Genomic DNA, 14,363 nt, shown 5'->3' on the forward strand with positions numbered 1-14,363 from the left:
GATTTTGATATAAGATATTTTATATATAATTATATTACTTTCTTATTACTATCCTTTTTATTCTGTAAACTCTATTCCATTTAATAAAAAATTAAGCCTTCTTTAGAAAAGAGAATATTTTAAAAGGAAGATGGAGTAAAGACAAACACTTGCTGACAAGGGATGGAGGAATCTATAAAATCAAACCATAAGAAGTTATAATAGATAGTATAACTTGCCACTAGTTACTATATAGACAGCTGAGAGAAAAAATATAGATGGAAATGCAGTTAAATGGCTTTGGTGAAAAAGAAACTAATACTGTTTCTTTTTTAGCAAAATCATCTAATTGTATTTCCATCTTTATTTTTTTCTCTTATAATTACAAATTCTTACAATGTGGAACCAATGGATACTACTGAAGATTTAAAAGACATTGTTAAAATGAGACACCAAAGATGAAATGATAAGGAACCAATGATAAAGTGCTCGCAAAATCTGGATCAGCCAATTGAATTGCAACATTGGGAGAAGTTGTGGATCAAAAATATGCAAATAAAAAAAGGAATTAAAATCAAACCAATATCTCAGAGAAAAAACAACTGAGGTTGGGAGTTGTAAGATGTCACGCTGTCTGTAGAAATATTTTTTAAACTCTGTGTGTGTGTAGTTTTTAAAATATTTTTATAGATACTCTGACATCTTACATCTTCTAACCTCAGTTGTTCTTTTCCAAAATTATGAAATATATTGCAAATCATAATATAAGAGAAAAAATTATAACATGTATTATAGATGGTATTTGGCCCCAACAAACTCTCAAGAATGTGCAAGACTCTAAGATGCTGAGCAGATGGAGGCAAAAAGCCGGTTTATCTTCAAGCTTTATCTTCATGGGGAGAACCCAATGACTGCACCACCAGCTCCCACAACAAGCTGAACACCCACAGGCAGTCTTCATCGCCCCGTTCTTCTGCCAAGAGAGGGCATTTGCAGGTACAACCTGTGCTACATTGTTATTATTTTTTTCACCCCAAAAGCATGTAAACACATGAACGGACATGTCACAAATAGCTACCAATCTTCTCCCTCATCCTACCCAGCTGTCAGCTCATTTGAAGCTCCAAGCAAATGGCTATGTGATCAGCCACTTAATCTCACAAGCAGTTGATTGCCCTTATGGGCGCATTGGTGCACTCAGTGATATATTGGCACAGTACAATCATGGAGACCACCTGTACATAAGCCCCTGTTGGACTGATCAGTTTGTTGATGTTCTTATTAAATCCATTGTATTTTTGAAGACCTGCCATGTTTGACATCATTTCATTTGGATGATGGTGCAGCTGACCACTCATGCACATACGTGCCCAATTCTCTAGCAAGCAACAAAAATACTATGGGTAGCAATGGCACTAGCAACTCACTGGACCCTTCCCCATCTCCACACCGGTGCAGAGACAGCATGCTGGTGTGATAGTTCACACTTTCTGGATTGAACCAGAGCAAACTGGGGATTATTTTGCTGCAGTGTTTAGCGCCATAGCATGGCTTTATTCCAGTTTCCTCCCTTTTTGGCCACATGTGTTGTTTAAACAAGTAGTAGTAGTAGTATGTTTATTTGTATTGCACCATAGGCTTTACATAGCGCTTTACAGAGGAGGGAAAACAACAATCCAAAATAGAAACAAAAGCCTGCCTACATCGCACAATCTAAAACCACAAACAAGATTATAAAATTAATAAAATAAGTTAAAACAATACTATAAAAGTGTAAATTAATACAGATAATATGTCATAAAAATATACAATCATAAAATCAAAGTGAATGGGGTGAAACTGCTTTTTTTGCTCATGCAGACAGCCCTCTGATAACTATAAAGTAAACAATTTTGGAAGACACTAAGTAATAAATGCTGGAAATGTGGGAAAGAAGTAGGTACCTTCTTTCATGCTTGGTGGTCATGTCAAAAAATTAAGAAATTTTGGAATTTAGTGCATTGACTGATAGAAAAAATACTTAATTAAAAAAATAAAGACGACCCAACAATGTATTTACTTGGCTTCACTGAATAAAAACTAGATAAAGAACACAGTAGAATCGTGTTTTATATGACTACTGCAGGTAGAATATTAGTTGCTCAGGTTAGGAAAAAGGATTTTCTTCCATTTATTGAGAATTGGATTTTGAAATTATTGGACATAGCTGAGATAGATAAATTAATCTGTCTCTTAAGAAAGGGTAGAACAGGAACTTTTAAAAGAGATTAGCATATAGTAACAAAATATAAAAGTAATATATGGAATTACTAGTTATTGGGGTTTTTTGTGTTGAAAATACTGCGGCTCCAGAGAATAGGACCCAGAGCAATGGATGCAAACTACAGGGAAAGAGATTCCACCTAAACATTAGGAAGAATTTCCCAACAGTAAGAGCTGTTTGATATTGGAACACAACTCCCAGAGGCTTGAACTGGATGGCCCTTGTAGTCTCTTCCAACTCTATGGAACTATGATTCTCTATGATTCTATGAACTTCTCCAGGAATGGGCACAGTTGGCACAATAACTTTAACTGTGCAAATGTATTCCTGATCACTGCTGAAACATGGGCTTTGAGGCTCAGGGCTGAATTCCTAAACTGCAAACCTGTGTATTCATGGGAAGTGTAAACCCATCTAACACAAGCTGAATCCCTATTTTCAGATCTATCTTTTAAATGACCAGGAGCACCTCTGTCTTTTCTGGATCAAGCTTCAATTTATTTATCCTCATTTAGTCCATTAGGTTCCAGCATAGAAACAGCTTCCTTGGAATTGCATAGAAAGGACTGATAGAGCTGGGTCCCACTATCATACTGGTAACGCCTGACTCCAAAACTCTGGACAACCTTTCCCAATGGTTTAATGTAGATTTTAAATGTCATAAAGAATAAGACAGAACCATAGGAGACCCCACAATGGTTGAGGAGTCAAGCAGGAGTCCCCCAGCACAGCCCTCTGAGAGCATCACTCCATGAAAGAATGGAGTCACTGTAGGGCAGTATCTCCAAGCTCCATCCCAGAGAGGCAACATGGAAGGATGCTATGGTTGATGGTGTCAAAAGCCACTGAGAAGTCCAGCAGAACCAAAAGGAACACAGTCCTCATGACCCAATGTATCAATAGAAGTATAGTGCCTAGATCAAGGGAAGTAATAGTACCACTATATTCTGCTTTGGGCAGGCCCCACCTGGAATACTGTATTCAGTTCTGGGCACCACAATTAAAAAAGGACATTGAGAAACTGGAGTGTGTCCAAAGGAGGGTGACTAAAATGGTGAAGGGTCTTGAAACATGCCCTATGAGGAACAGGTTAGGGAGCTGGGTATGTTTAGTCTGGAGAAGAGAAGGTTAAGAGGTGATATGATAACCCTGTTTAAGTACTTGAAGGGATGGCATATTGAGGAGGGAGCAAGTTTGTTTCTTGCTGCTCCAGAGTACAGGACCCGGAACAATGGATGCAAACTGTAGGAAAAGAGATTCCACCTCAACATTAGGAGGAACTCCCTGACAGTAAGGGCTGCTCGACAGTGAAACACACTCCCTCGAAGTGTGGTGGAGTCTCCTTCCCTGGAAGTCTTTAAGCAGAGGCTGGATGGCCATCTGTCGGGGATGCTTTGACTGAGAGTTTATGTATGGCAGGGGGTTGAACTGGATGGTCCTTGTGGTCACTTCCAATTCTATGATTCTAGGTCATCCATCAAGGTAAACAAAGCTGTCTCCATCCCATAACCAGGCCTGAAACCAGACTGAAATGGAGCTAAATAATCCACCTTATCCAATAACCCCTAAGGGGTCTTACAACAGCTTCCTTCAAGTGAGTTGTGACCCTGCCTTGTCGTAAAGAGGCATTAACCACTTTCTTTACCCACTCACATACTCTCCTCTAACCTTTTTTAATAAACCAAGAAGGGCTATGGTCTAATACCCATGTCGTAGCTCTCGCCTCACCAAGAATCCTATCCACATCCTTGGGCAGAATAATTAAGATACATTTCTAGGCACATTTATTTGGGACTGAGTTTCACTGAAGCTAGCAGCACTTACTGTCATGAGTCTATGCATAGGATTGCACTGATTGAAGGAACACACATTTTATTACATTAATTGTAATAAAAACTCTTTCAGATTGCAAAAGCAAATACAATATTAACTGTATTTTAAAAGTATGTGTCAATTTAAGAGAGGGGAGAAGGAGGACAAGAGATCTGTGTATCACTTCACATCATAGAAAGGAGACTGAATTTCAAAGTGTCACTTAAAATACAGAGAGCCAATTATGCTAGAGTGAAAGTTTGGAAGTCCTGAACTATTGGTGACAGTTCATGGGAGAGTTCATGGGAGAGTGCCCTGTAGCATTGCTATTGTTCCGGATTAAACTATGACCATTATAAATAGTGGTTTGGAGCTATTTCATAATTAGTCATTTGTCAACATTTAATAAATCATTAATAATCAGACTATTTTGTTGCTGTTAACTGCCCTTGAGTCAGTCCCAACTCATGGTGAAACTGTGGATGAGATATCTCCAAGCCTCTCTCTCCTCCACTGCTCTGCTATATCCACACTGCAAAAATAATCCAATTTGACACCACTTAAACTACCATGGCTCAATGCTATGGAACCTTGGGATTTGTATTTTGTTATGGCACAAGAGCTCTCAGACAGAAAAGGCTAAATATCTCACAAAACTATAGTTCCCAGAATTCCATAACATTCAACTATGGAAGTTAAAGTGGCAACAATCTGGATTATTTCTGCAGTGCAGCTGCAGCCTTAGATGCATACAATTAAACATTATCATGCATAATTTGTATTGAGCCTCTCCTTTGTTAACTTGTTTCTGTCTTTGTTTTTCCCATTGGTTCTGTATTATTGTTCTGTATTATTTTATGTTGTCTCTATTGTATAATTATTATATGTGTGAATATTGTATGTTTTATGTAATATTTGAGATTTAACAAATGTTTACGTTTAAAGGAGAACAAGACTTATCTGGGAGTAAAAGATACTATGCCCTCAGCCATAATTTTCTTTGGTGCCTTGTCTATTGGCTAACACAGTATTCATTTCAATGTGATGACAATGTTGTGAACTGTGATCAGGAATCTAAAGTGTGCTGGGAGCTATCACACACCCGGTAGGTTTCCTACTTCAGACCCCCCCCCCCCCAAACCCAAATTACAATGTAAGGACAGTTGTGCTCATCCATTTAATGTAACTGTAAATTGCATGGTAAAAATAACATATCATATGTATGTAATGGTTTCCTGATAGCCCCTGTTCTGATGGAAAATCCACTTTTGGGAGGAAACAGCCAAATGTGGAGAAATAAAGGGGGAGAGGGTGCTTAACTATTTCCCTACCCACCATTTCTCTTTTCCACGTCACTTCTAGCAATTCCCTTCTCTTATTTAAGTATAAGTTTGAGAACTTTGGGGCTTCAAGACATAGTACAACTTCAGCCATAGTACAACTAAACTAAAGGCAGTGTGTTTGTCTCATCCCTGTTTACAATTTTCTTCGGGTTAGATGGAAAAATCATTGGGGAAACAGGAGAAAGTTACAAATGGAAGTGTTGCAACACATCTCACACACACACATCACAATTCCTGATAAAAGTGAACGCATCTCCAAGTTAAAATCAGAAAGAACAGAAATAAAAACCTGGGACTTTCTGGTCTTTTTCATCAGCCTGGTTGCACTCTAAGACAACTATGCTGAAATCACGATGTGAGCAGATTTGGAGAGAAAAAAATGTGAAAGGGCTAGGGCATTTCATGCACAAAACAACAGCAAAATCAGGCTAGTCATTTTTTCATATCTTGTGCAGTTTGGCCCTACAAAAGATGGTTACCTGAATATGTCAGACAGGAACTGATCCTAGAGTGATTCCTCTCCAGGCTGAAAAACTGCCATTTGTTGTGATTGCTGCAGCTGGTAGGGTGTTCCAGGGAAAGAATAATAGAAGCTATGCACACTTGTTCTATTTCCAGTCTTTGCATAAAGCTGAGTTTTTCTCTCCAAAAGATTCCCTAGAGATTTTGTCTCAAATGCCCTTTAAACCAAGCTACACTTACTTCCTTTAGTGCAATGTGCTTCCTTTGGGAAGTGTAAAAAATAACATCATGACTTCCCCATAGCTACCTCAATATTTCTAAAATAAGCTAAATGACAAAATGATATTTAGTCAAATCATCCTAATTCTTGACAGCCTTTGAAAGCAGCCACAAGAAAGTGGTGTTTATTGGCACTCAAAGGGCAGAGGTCAGGTCAGCAGAGATACAGCCCATGGGTCATTACAAACAGAGGTAGTTAGGCGGGATACAGACGGGCAGGAGAAGACGTCTTGGAGGTGTATTCTGCTGAATACGGAGCCTCCAGACCGCCCGCCCCGGGGACGTGCTTCAGGTGTTGGGGCTTCCACACGGGGGGCAGTGAAGACGCCTCACCTGGGTCCGTTTCGGACCCGTAGCTTCTATACCGCCGCCTCGGAGGACGCCGCAAAGAAAGGGGCAGCTTCCTCACGGGCGGCCCAAACCGCGGCTTTTTTTTTTTCCTTTGCCGGCTGGTGGATGCGCAGCTGCGCATCTGCAGCGCTAAGCAGCGGCGGCAGAAAGCCTATGTGCGCATTTAAAGCGCCCAGGCCCTTTTAAAACTTTTTCCCCCGCTCTGCCCAAGAACAATGGTGGTCTCCTGCCAGCTGGTGATCAGCTGGTGTTGGCATCCTTGTCCGCTTGCACTTTGCCAGTGTCATCAGCATCATAGGTGCCTCCTCTCCTTTGGTCCCCGCGCTCCTGCTGAATCTGCAATGCACAGCCACAGCTGTCGCCGCTGCCACCGCTGTCCCCCTGCCATCCCCCATCACCTCCCTTGTATATATGTAAATATTTACAGTTTTAGCGGTTTTTATTGTTAGGTGAAAATGGCACAGGAATGTGTGTAGGGGCTCACTTTAAAGTCCAAACTTTCCAAGCAGCGCATGCGTACATGTTGCTCTAGGGTTAGGGTTAGGGTTAGGGTTAGGGTTAGGAGTCTTAAAATGCGCTGCAGCTGTGCTGCAGCTTCCACACCTGCATGGCAGCGGACGCTGCAATTAAAGCCTGACTGCAAACTGCGCATGTTCCAAGACCCCAACTCATTATGCGACGCAGCAGACACGGAGCTTTTAAATGGGCAACTTAAATTAGCGGCGTAGCAATTCTGGTGTACCGGTGCAGCAGCTCTCATGGCTTCTTCCACTTCTCGATATGTGTCAGCATTCAGGTAGGACTGCTCCAATTTTTGCAGAATGTTTGGCTGGGACCATATAGCTATGAGGTCAGCCGTCTCAGTATGAGACCAAGACGTCCCCCTGCCTTTTTTCGGGGTGCTGGTGGATGGCTGAGCCATCCTGCCTGGTGCCAAAGGGGAGCCGCCGCACAGCTGTGCCAGGAGCAGCCGAACTGTGCCCGTTCCCAGGTGAAAATGGCGCAGGAATGTGTGTAGGGGGTCACTTTAAATTCCAAACTTTCCCTTATCACTTTCTACAACCAAAACATCCGCTGGCAAAACTTACAACTTCCCGCGGTTCCAGCAACGCATGCGCACATGGAGCTCTAGGGTTAGGGTTACGAGACTTAAAATGCGCCACAGCTGTGCCGCAGCTTCCACAGCTGCATGGCAGCGGACGTTGCAATTAAAGCTTGACTGCAAACCATGCATGTCCCGGACCTCGACCCATTATGCGACGCAGCTGACTCGGAGCTTTTAAATGGGCAACTTATATTTGCGGCGTAGCAATTCTGACATACCGGTGCAGCTGCTTACATACGGAGCTGTGCACGTACGCCACAAATCAAAAAGAAGCGGAAAAAAGCAGCACCTTTTTAATGCCGCCTCTTCCCGCTTGCGGCGTGCGGGCGGCGTGTTCATGACGGCATTCAGGTAAGGGCCGTCTGAAGGCTCTACCTTCATGACGTCATGAATACACCCCTTTTTGCCCGTCTGTATCCCGCCTTATATTGAATTCACTGCTCCTCCATGGACCCTCCACTGTGTCCCATCAGTAGGAGAAATACATAGTGGGAGCACATGGGAGAGGACATTTTCTGTGGTGGCACTGATTGTGGAATTCTCTCCCTCTGGAGGCCCAATTGGTGCCAACATTAGAATCATTTTGTCATGAAGTCAAAATTTGACTTTTTTCTTAAAGCTTTTAAGCCAAACTGATTTTATACAAGCTACACATGTTTTACAGTTTTGGTACTCAAGATTGTTTTAACTGGTTTTGAATGGTCTGAAAAAACAGATAAAATGCTACAAGTAATAAAGGAAAGAAGAGAAGCAAAACACAAAGGAGATAGGAACAAGTTAAAAACAATGAATGCAACAGTACAACAGCTAATGTGAAAAGATAAAGAAAACTACTGCAATGACCAATGCAAAGAAATAGAAGACAACAACAAAAAGGGAAGAGTGAGAGACCTATTCCACAAAAGCCGGGAAATCAAAGGAAATTTCAAACCAAGGACCGGGATGTTCTAAAACAATAAAAATAACATAATTTAAGACCAAGAGCGGATGAAAAGACGTTGGATGCAATATTCAGAAGAATTATATAAAAGAGATGATAAAGTGAATGACATGTGGAATAAAGAGCCATATGAACATCAACCCCAAATTCTAAAAAGTTAGGTGGATGCTGCAATAAGAGAAATGGTGAAAAACAAATCACAAGGAACAGATGATATCCCAGCTGAACTGCTGCAATCCATGCTGGCAGAGTCAACTATAGTGCTAACTAACATATGACAACAGATATGGAAAACAAAGCAATGGCCAACACAGTAAAAACAATAAATATATACGCCCATCCACAAAACAAGGAGACACAAAAGAGTACAGCGACAATTGGACCATAGCACTAATCTCCTACACAAGCAAAATTATGATCAAAATTCTGCAATATAGACTCAAGCCATGCATGGAGGGAGAAATCCCAGAGGTCCAAGTGGGGTTCAGGAAAGGAAGAGGCACATTACAAACATACGATGCCTAATGGTGCACACCAGGGATTTCCAAAAAAAAAACAGCATGTGCTTTATGGACTATAGCAAAGCATTTGACGCCATAGATCATGAAAGGCTATGGAATGTTCTTAAAGACATGGGAGTGCCAGCACATGTGATAGTCCTGATGAGGAATCTGTACTCAGTACAAGAGGCTACTGTCAGAACAGAACAAGGAGAAACAGAATGGTTCCCAACTGGCAAAAGGGTCAGACAAGGCTGCATCTTATCAACCTACCTGTTCAACTTATACGCAGAACATACGCCATAATACTAGCAGAAAACCTCCCAGACCTGGAACAACTACTAAGGAAGATCAAGAAAGAAAGTGCAAAAAGCAGGCTTACTGTTGAACATAAAGAAAACAAAAATAATGACCACGGAGAATCTACACAAATTCAACCTAGGCAATAAAGAAATAGAAATAGTAAAAGAGTTCTCATACCTGGGATCAAACATTGATAGAAACAGAGACTGCAGCCAGGAAATCAGAGGAAGATTAAGAATGGAGAGAGCAGCTATGAAAAAACTAGAAAAGATCCTAAATGCAAAGATATACAACTGAGCAGAAAAGTTAGAATCATACTAGTGAAGAAACAAGATAAAAAGAAAATCAATTCATCAATTCATTTGAGATGTGGTGCTGGAAAAAAAGGACAAACCTATGCAGTCCCTGTTTGTCTTATGAGCAGATCAAGAAGATTGGTTGGACCCAAGCCATTTAGGGTTTTAATGGTAATAACCAACACTTTGTACTGGGCCCGGAAACTAATTGGCAGCGTGATTGTCAGGTGGTTGCATTCCTTGCAAAAAAAGGGAAGGCTGGTTCTCTGTGTCCATTTTGCTTGGGTAAGAGCTTAAACTTTTAAAGTGTGAGCCACTTCTGTGGGTCACTGGGGGTGGGACTAGAGGCCTCATTCTATATAACTGCTGGCAGCAGACTTCCAGGGCATTCCTTCCAAAAATGTGGTGTGAGATGAAAAATGAGATGTGGTGCTAGAGAAAAGTGTTGAGGATACTGTAGACAGCTAGAAACACAAACAAATGGGTCCTAAAACAGATCAAGCATGAACTCTCCTTGGAAGCCAAAATGACTAAATTGAGGCTGTCATGTTCTGGCCACATCATGAGAAGGCATGATTCACTAGAAAAGGCAGTAGTGCTAGGAAAAGTGGAGGGTAGCAGAAAGAGAGTCTGACTGCTCAACAGATGGATAGAGTCAATCAGGGAGGCTACAGAACTTAGTTTGCAGTACCTAAGGAGGGCAGTAAAGGATAGGTCATCTTGGAGGTGTCTCATACATAGGGCCACTAAGGGAATAGCTAGGGAGAATCTAACACTGGTAATACACTCTATTACAACAATATCCCAAAATAAAACCAACAAGACTGTAACAGACAAAATTACAAAACTGTTTCAAAGCGTCCCCAGAAACTCAATGGGAATGCGATGGGAACACCTGGCAGCGACGGCAGCGTTCCACTGTGCGGTAAAATAGCATTCTGGGCCCTATCAGGTTCCCATCACGCTCCATGCGCACCCTCGCGCGTGCATGTTAGAACGCACTGGGGAATGTTTTAATCCCGGTGCGATAATCTTCTATGTCTTCATCAGTAGCAGTGAAATGTATATTCCAACTGAGTATAAACTTCAAAAACCAGTTTCCTAATCGTAAACTCAGTTTCCCAATTTAACTCGTAAAGAATTCCTTATTTTAAAAACATTAGCTTTGAATCAAAATATCATCATACAACCGACAGATAAAGATGGAGCTATATTTCTTTTAGATAGACATCATTATCAACAGGAAGTTGAATGCCAACTTAGTGATCATAATAGTTATCAAACTTTAAAAAGCGATCCAACCAAATCTGTTCAGTATGTAATTAAAAATTCTAATAGAAGAATGAGAGTCCTTTTATTTTTCTATAGTTTTTTGGGGCATTGTTTTTCAATCACTTGCCCTCCCCCATCCAAATCCTGTATCCCTTGGGGTGTACCCCTTCCCCAACATTGGAAAAGTCAAAATGGCTCTATGGGGGTCACATCTCCAGTCTGTGGAGTAAAGTGTTCTGTTGAAAAGAACAGAACAAGGGACTGTAGAAGTGGATTCTCTCTCTCTTCATGTTTGACAAAAAAGTATAATAGAATCATAGAGCTGGAAGAGACCGCAAGGGCCATTCAATTGAACCCCCCTGCCATGCAGGAATACACAATCAAAGCACTCCATCCCAAGAAAGTGCTAGGCTGGGAACAATAAATAAGACACTCTATTGTTTATCTCTGTAGGTACTAAGATATGGGACTGAAGGGTCAATCAGCTGAAGCAATGCACAGGAAATATGTGATGTATCTTCAATGAGATTAATGTTGTTGTTAGCTGCTCTCAAGTTGACCTCAACTCATGGTGGCCCAGAGACATCTCCAATTCTCCCTGTCTCCACTGCTCTGCTTAGGACTTGTAATTTCAGGACCATGGCCTCCCTAATTAGGTCTAGAAATCTAGTAGGCAGTCTTCCTCTCTTTCTACTGCCTTCTACCTTTCCTAGGGCCATTTTCTTTTCTAATGAGTCATGCCTTCTTATGATGTGACCAAAGTACAACAGCTTCAGTTTTATCATACTGGCTTCCAAGGAGATTTCAGGCTCTGTTCAAGGACCCATCTGTTTGTCTTTTTGGCTATCCATGGTATCCTCAGCCCTCTTCTCCAGCTCCAAAGAATTGATTTTGTTTTTATCTGCTTTCTTCACTGTCCAGCACTCACATCCATACATTGTGATGGGGAATACAATGGATTGGATGTTTCTAACTTTAGACTCTTTAGGGTCTAGTATAGTTCCTTTGGTTATACATCTTTCACCACTTGGAAGAACACCACTTCTAAATGAAGGCTCATCTGTTTTTCATAGAATCATAGAATTCTCCTAAAGTCTAGAATGTGTGTCTGACTGTGCCTGGCTTCTCCTTTCCGCTGTATAACAAACTCCAAGAGAACATGATCACTTCCACCTAAGCATCCCACCACTTGCACCCCATTAACCAAGTCATCCTTGTTGGTTAGAATCAGATCTAAAATAGCTGATCCCCTTGTTGCCTCTTCCACCTTTTGGACAATGAAATTGTCTCCAAGGAAAGTGAGGAATTTGCTAGACTTTGAGGATTTGGCTGAGTTTGACTTGCAGCAAATATCAGGATAGTTGAAGTCACCCATCACTACTACATCTCTCCTTTCTGGGTGTGTGGTCAGCTATCTTAGAAAGGCTTCATCCAATTTCTCCATCTGGCTTGGGGATCTGTAGTAGACTCCCACAATAACATCCCTGTTGTTTCCCTCCCCTTTAATTTTTATCCAGACGCTCTCCACCTGGCTTCCAGTATTGATGTCCTGGATCTCTTCACTGGTGTAAATATCCCTGACATATAAGGCTATTCCTCCTCCTTTCCTGTTCACCCTGAATTGGCCCTCAGTTTGAATCTTTGGGTTGGTAGTACTTGTGCTTTAAATTGTCAGAGTACACAAAATGCATGGAGATTTGTAATATTTTACTGATTTTTAAACAACTTTTACGCTTCCTTTTGAAAATAGTACCATGAATTAAAATTAAGACAACAGGAATAAAACAAGGACATTTTTTTCCTGTTACTGTAATTAGCCACAGTTGACTTCAGCCACTGGGGGAAAAACTCCAAATAGCTTACTTATAAGTAGCATCTTTCTGTAATAAGGTCTTCTGCAACATCTTGTCTTGGTTGACTTTCCTGCATTATTTTATGGATGAAAAAAGAGTTCTCTAAGTGATCCCATTGTGGCTTATTATAAACATATCTTACGAATTCTCCATGGGAGATCTCTGTTGATGTTACTCAGGTTAGGTGCAAACCAGAAATTGCAAATAAATCATGTCTTTATTAAGTTTAGGACCCCATAGTTTAAGAGTCAGGATGTATAGTTTAGTTATGTTCTGCCATGTCATCTTCAGTCATGCCCCTGTGAAATCATTTCAAAGCACTGTTCCCACCCTTTCACTTTTGCAAGGCAACTAGGGGCTGGTTCATTGGTGGTGGTGGTGGTGGTGGTGGTGGTGGTGGTGGTGGTGGTGGTGATGACGACCACCATCACCACCGCCATCATCATCATCAGGAAGCTCTCAACATTAGTTTATGTTCCCTCTCCCCATGTTTGGCTCAGAGCCCCGAGATTTCTATTTCCTGGAAATGTTGAGAGTCCTGTATGAATATAACATGAGTTCTGAAAACAATTTCTTACTTTGTCTTACTTTGGACCCCACTGCAAAGTGTGTATGTATTTCTGCTGCAGAAATAATCTTTTTTCCTGATTCCTTGCTCAAATGCCTTTCTAATTTGGATCAAGCTGCTAGATGCAAACCTCACTCTTCTGACAGTTTTGTGGCATCCAGACACATTACCCTGTTATCGCCAATTACCCAAGGCATCATCAGTGTCAGTGTCTCACTGGGCTGCCCAGCATGTCTGTCACCACAAGTGGCTCATTCTAACTGAAGATAGGGGGAACTGAAGATCTCTCATTCATAGTGTCACTCTAAGTTGAGATCATGGAATCCTTGAGTTGGAAGAGACCTCAAGGGCCACCCAGTCCAACCCCCTTCTGGCATGCAGGAACTCACAATCAAAGCACCCCCTGGGACTGATGGCCATCCAGCCTCTGTTTAAAGACCTCTAAAGAAGGAGGTTCCACCACTCTCCAAGGGAGTGTCTTCCACTGTCAAACAGCTCTTACCATCAGGAAGTTCCTCCCAGAGTTTTAGCTGGAATCTCTTTTTCTGTAGTTTTTAATATCCAGCTTAAATAACCAGCTTTGGAAAGCACTCCCTCACAGAAGGGAAGTCATAGTCATACTGAGGTTGTTTTCTGCTGCTCCAGAGATTGCAGCAGCTGTCTGGATAGGTTTCCTATTGTCATCCTCTGAGGCTGAGAATATGTGACTTGTCCAAGGTCACCCTGCTTAGCAGGGAATTGAACCCTGATCTCCAGAGTCCAACACTCAAACCACTACGTCATGCTGGCTCTCTGCGTATATTCATATGAAAAAATAAAATGTTGCGACTCTTCTACAATTTCCCCTACTTCACACAATAGTAAACATATTAAATACAATAAACTCTAATGGAGAGAATAGCAATGCAACTCTTTAAGAGATGTTTCTTTATTTTCAGCTCTCTACTCAATCTGAGGGACTATTTTTAAAAAAACACATGAAGGTGATGAACTTCAACCAATTATTAATTTTCAAATAAATTTATTAATAAATTTAA

At 41.2% G+C, this 14,363-nt stretch overlaps 1 protein-coding gene across 2 annotated transcripts in view; it reads right to left on the minus strand.

Moving 5' to 3' along the window:
* LOC149323423 (olfactory receptor 2A1/2A42-like) overlaps positions 1 to 14,363 on the minus strand; it is a 53,613-nt gene that overhangs the window by 1,912 nt on the left and 37,338 nt on the right. The window lies entirely within an intron of this gene.

This window comes from Sceloporus occidentalis, unplaced genomic scaffold (assembly GCF_023333645.1).
Source record: "Sceloporus occidentalis isolate IW3139 unplaced genomic scaffold, rSceOcc1.0.p SCAF_1, whole genome shotgun sequence".
Classification (NCBI taxonomy): Eukaryota; Metazoa; Chordata; class Lepidosauria; order Squamata; family Phrynosomatidae; genus Sceloporus; species Sceloporus occidentalis.